The sequence below is a fragment of the Macrobrachium rosenbergii genome, chromosome 40, assembly GCF_040412425.1.
Source record: "Macrobrachium rosenbergii isolate ZJJX-2024 chromosome 40, ASM4041242v1, whole genome shotgun sequence".
Lineage (NCBI taxonomy): Eukaryota > Metazoa > Arthropoda > Malacostraca > Decapoda > Palaemonidae > Macrobrachium > Macrobrachium rosenbergii.
The window spans coordinates 3,315,261-3,321,006 of NC_089780.1; the positions used below are offsets into that span (position 1 = coordinate 3,315,261).

Consider the following 5,746-nt stretch of genomic DNA (forward strand, 5'->3'; position numbering starts at 1 on the left):
GCATATATTTCTTATTACACGACAGTTTTTTATATATACCTCATGACTTACTTGTGTGATACGAGGACATTAAAATACAGACTTGTTGTAGATTGGGTTTTAGTTTTAAAGATTTAACATTTACTAACTCTCTTTGAGGTACATTTTGTCTTCAATTAAGTTCCTCCGGTAAAAAGTTAAGTTTTTCATTAAAATCCATCTTTTTCTTTTTTAGATGTCTACAGTTTGCAAAGGGGAAATAGGAAAGCAAACATTTTGTACAAAAATACAATTTATTGGCGAAGATTATATCATGGAAGCGAATTATCCTCCACAGTGACTAGGGAAAAAAGGCTTACTAAGAATGGTTTTCATACGAATATGTGATAAAGAATACTAACTAGAAATAAAAGTTACTAGGAATGATTTTCATATGAATATGTGATAAAGAATACTAACTAGAAATAAAAGGATATCATTAACAATACCATCGTCGGTATAAGTTCACTGAGCTTCAGTTTCTATTTTGACCAGGAACGACATTTTGTGTAAGCAACTTGACTGAACTTTCTGTAAACTTTGTATATTATATTATATTATATTATATTATATTATATTATATTATATTATATACTATACACAGTTGCCTTAACAAACGCACATACAGCTTTGCAGGCATTCTTACGGAGATGTGAAAAAAATATGGGTAAAGAATTTCAAGCAAAAAGATCATGAGAATAAAACAAAACAGAATAACAATTAGTAGAAGACGATTAGCTGCATCAATATGACGCTCTTGAGAAATGCCTGGTCTAGCTGTTGCCCGCTTGTAAAAGTGTGCATAGCCTATAAAGCTACATAAAGATTATGTGGTGCCGATTTGAATATGCATAAAGGACTTTATATTTACCCATAGATGATACAAATGTGTTTATTTTTATAGAGAGTATAAGTGTAAAGCACCAGTAACTAACTACGCAGAATGAAATTTTGACAAGACTTCAGAACTAAATGAGCTGGCAGACGGAACTTGTACATGAAGATGGCATTGTCAACGAAGAAAATATCGATAAGAAATAATTATGCGATTTGTGTTAATCTTTAGGCTTCATAAGTACATGGATCAAATTATTGATGATCACAGGTTGTATTTAGCCCGTGTTCGAACAGTTACATAATAAAGTATAATCATAATAAGTGGATTTTCGATATGTGAATAAAATAGACGATAAAGGTTTGTCAGCAAAGACATATTATGAAAGCAGTGTATACGTGGGAAAGCAGAAATGAAAAATACATCATAAGAATTGAAATTTCTAGCACCTTAGGGATACTTAGACGGCAGACATTATTATAAGCATAAAATCCACAACATTCGAAATGGAAAACTGACAACTAGTTTCAGGTGAAATGTGTAACGGGACTCCGTTTATAGGTAGAATGCAGGACAGTAACACACACATGTTGTTAAATATATATGGGAGTGTCAGCAAAGAAGCAAAAATGGATACTCTGGGACAACCGTGAATAAGAATCGATAAGAAAATAAAATTTAACCGTTATAAGTAATAATTTAGAATTGTGCAGAGTCCAAGAAAAAGACTGAAATTATGAAGTTATTATAGAATATGCAAAGCAAAATGGATGAAGGAGGAGCGAAAGAAACCTATAAAAAGCAAGGCCTTAAACATCTTCCAGTCTGAAAAGAATCAATGTCAGTCACATGAACACAACGCGTTTTGGGCACATTTTTTGAAAGGTTCGAATTGTTGGAGGGGAGAAATCATCTCATAAGTTGGAGAGGAATCCCACTACAATAATTAGGACAGAGTGACTTTTCCACGTGATGAGAACCATTCTCGTCATGTTATGAGACTATCTCGGATCACGCGGTGGAAGTGAAAGAAGTTCCCAGAGACTCCGTGACTCTCAGATGCCATCAGGCCGTGAGACGGGGCTTCATGTATTTCGTTACAGGCGTAAATCTCTCTGTCAGAATATGTAAATGTATAATGAATATCATTCTCTGCTGTAGCTGATGTAAAATGTATAAGAACCGAAGGTGTTGAGGCTTTGATGAATGGTGCTTCGTGATTGGCTACCCCATTTGCATAATGGTCGAACCTTCGCCCCGTGGTGGATTTTCCTCTGAAAAGAAACAGTGCTGTTTAACAACAGGTGGAATGTGGTAGATTAGAGGCTAAACGAAAGGGGGTTGATGAATGATTGTTGCTGCTCCGAGAAGAATTGGTTTTAACTAAATCTGGTTTGAAAACAGATACTGGCAACTGATGATTAAGTAATGGAATAAGGGCGTTTCAGAATTTAAATTTCTTGGCTTTTAAATGATCTGGAAAATAGTGTTAACTTTTTAGTGTTGTGAATGGGCTATTCATGCAGTTTTTGGCATCTGTTCTTGGTACCAAAGGCATATGACCAATAGTATCGTTTTTGCAAGTATAGGTTGTGATATAGGAAACTCTCTTTGATTTAATACATATATTGAAAATTAATGTAGTGTTGCCTATTAGCTGAATAAATAAAATCTAAAGTGGTTTCCTTGCTGTGTAACTCAACATTCAAAGTTACAATTACAATTGAGACCTGATGTGAGCTTGAGATGCTTCTTTATAAGCTTTGAATATCTTTTATTACGTCAAATTTCAAAACATAAACCCTTCTGTCACAAAGTCCACAGTTTATTTAGGTTTCATCAGTTTTTTCCGTCGGAGTTGATGAGGCGCTTGCAAGCTGTCATTTGTACATTGAACTTTTGACCAATTAATTTTGCTTCTATAAAATCATTATCAGTTCTAATTATCCATGAACTAATCTCGTAACTCATTATTATTATTATTATTATTATTATTATTATTATTATTATTATTATTGTTGTTGTTGTTGTTGTTGTTGCTGGTAAAATGGAACCAGTACAATGCCAATGAATTGCAAAGAAATCTTTTGTGAAACAGAATATTCAATTGATAGAATTGAAAAACCTAGAGACCTGAGCTAAGCAAATAAGCAATAAAATTATATAGATACAGTAACAGATGAATAAACATTATGCATACACAAAGATCTGTGAAGTTAGAAAAGCCAAGGCAATGCATGATTTTAAAGATCTTTCAGTAGTCCCAAAGTTTTGGAAGGTTTTTAAGGGATTTTAAAAATTTCAAAATTTTTCAGTCTTTAATGGGTTTTAAAAGCAGCTAATGAACAGCAGAAGCAGTGGACATTTCTTAGTTCTATCGTGCAACGTCTTAGAGACCGGACATACACAAATAAAATCAGCCCAAGCCCCGGGGTAAGTAAACATTATACTGTAGACTTCAACCTGTATGCATTAGCATCGATCACATTGCCGGGAGAACAGTATTCTATTATTTCGAGGAAAAGAAAATGGGAAATGTGGTATTGAGCAGGGGGACATTGTGGCACTTCAACAGATTGTAGATGGTAATGCTTTGCAAAAAACAACACGCACTCATTCAAGAAGAGCAAGCATTATCGGAAGTTCCTTGTCAGAATAAAGTTTATGTAAGATGGGCTGATCGGATATCTTCCAATGGCGATAAAGATCATAATTTTCATCGCTGAGAAAATGAAACAGACATCCAATTCTTCCTCTTTTAGCTAGAAGATAAAATTCATACGAACCTGCTCAATTCTAAACAGGGAAACAGAACAAAATCCCAATAATGGTAGAACACAAGTTCTGTGACACGGGGCTTTGATTTTATGATTTTGTGCAAGTAGAAGTCATACAAACAATACCAAACTTTTTGCAAACGTTAGATGGTATGTTGTCAAGTGCTGCAAATGATAAATGTGAAGTGGAAGGTAATAGCAGTAATTTCATTTCCTGTTTGATTGGCATAGATAACTGCAACACTGTCACATCACCTGCGTGCTGTACAGTTTAATTTCTGAACGCAGGACATGACAGATCTAGGCTCACGCAACACCACGAACAACAAATCCTTGCTGTCACAGTCTTGAAAACTGAAGAAGATCAAGTACTTGGCTTCTGATGCCCGAGTTCAGAAGTTTATAAGACCATTGTTGTTTGCCATGTCGAAAGCGCCAGTAAATCATGTGGTACATTTGGACTTACACCAATTGCCAGGCTGTCTTTGGTATAGGTTTTTCACTCTTGAGGGGCATTATACATGCTAGTTTGTTTCCTGTAAGCATACTAATTGTCAAAAAACAAGTGCCTAATTTCTAGATACTTCTATAAGAATTAAAAAATACTTTTCACCAGCAGTTAAAAATGCTTCTAGATGGAGACTGGCTTCTAGTTGTTGTAATGAGTACTTATACAACGCCTTAGAATAAGCACCATACCACAGAAATTCCTCTTATTTGAAAAATACTGTTTGATGAACAAGACAGTAAATCTTCTGTACTACAGCTTTCTATGTTGTCTAGGATCTTTCTCATGTTCCCTGAACGATAAACAGGTAATAAGTGCTTGATATTAGGAAAATGGACAGCAACCGAAGCCTGTTCATTACCAAAGGCCTTTCAGAGTAACTCTGCTATGTCCTTAGGGTTGGTTATCAGTTGTCCGCCATTAATGGTTTACAGTTAATAGCACTTAGGGTACAATATCCTAGAGACCTACAATACGTACCAATGGTCAGTGCTCAAAACAGCACTTGAGACCTGGTAAAGTGAGGCAGTGGCCACTGATGACTCAGCAGGCAGACTTATTGTATGTGTCCCTCCGAAACCCCAGTCCCTGGCTAACATGGACAGTAAGGTCGCTTGCTAGTGAGAATCAATTAATAGACTTGGTTAAGTGGGAGTTTGATTACTGCCTTATCCTTGGATCTGTTTTTGATGGTGCTGTTTGTCAAACATTATGCCACTAGAGTCGTATGCAATCTTGACAACATATATATATATATATATATATATATATATATATATATATATATATATATATATATATATATATATATATATATATATATATATATATATATATATTATATATATATATATATATATATATATATATATATATATATATATATATATATATATAAAGTAAAACTATAAGAAACTCACCTGAAGGTGGAATGAAGAAAATACTCTTTGACAGAATGGAAAGCTTCATTGAAACTCCGCTTGTCGCTGCCGTCATCTTCTATATATGAATTTTTTTGTTACGTAGCATCGTATAGTTATTTTTCCTTAACGCCTGTGTTGCATCCAGTTAAAGTAATCTTGAGCTAGGGGTCTCCGAGAAGCGAAGCTTCCACGTTAAAAGCAGAGTCTCATGGCGGCGCCTTCCGAGGACAGCGAGCTCAGGTGAAATTGAGCATCATGAGCGAGAGACCATATCGGGGTCTTTATATACCTCGTTCGGAAGGTGAGACTCACGATAGATTAGCTTTGCCAGCTCTGAGGCCACTTTCACCCTTGACTCGTCTCACCAGCCATTCAGGAGGAAGTAAGATTGCATCGAAGAAATATCCACCAATCGCACCTCAGACATTCAAATGTGAATTCTCATCATCCGACCGAATTGGCTGTTGCATCGTGACCGTATGAATTAGGGAGGTTACCTCCTTATCTTCTCTCGCCTTATCGGAGTAGTCGACGGTTCTTCACCTTCGGACTGCCACTTGTACTCTTCTTAGTAAGCACAAGACTGATAACGATAATGAAGTAGTCAGCGACGGAAGAAGTTCTCTATTGCCTCTCGTAAACCTCACACAGGCTCTCAGTTTTATGATGTTCAGTGTAGCCCAGA

General features: G+C 35.7%; 1 long non-coding RNA gene across 1 annotated transcript; it reads right to left on the reverse strand.

Moving 5' to 3' along the window:
- Nucleotides 1-253: 253 nt before the first annotated feature.
- Nucleotides 254-5,525, reverse strand: LOC136826036 (uncharacterized). Its single transcript, XR_010849506.1, has 2 exons — nucleotides 5,059-5,525; nucleotides 254-2,127 (listed from the first exon to the last, which is right to left on the reverse strand). It is a non-coding gene; the product is annotated as an uncharacterized lncRNA (long non-coding RNA).
- Between the last annotated feature and the right edge of the window lie 221 nt (nucleotides 5,526-5,746).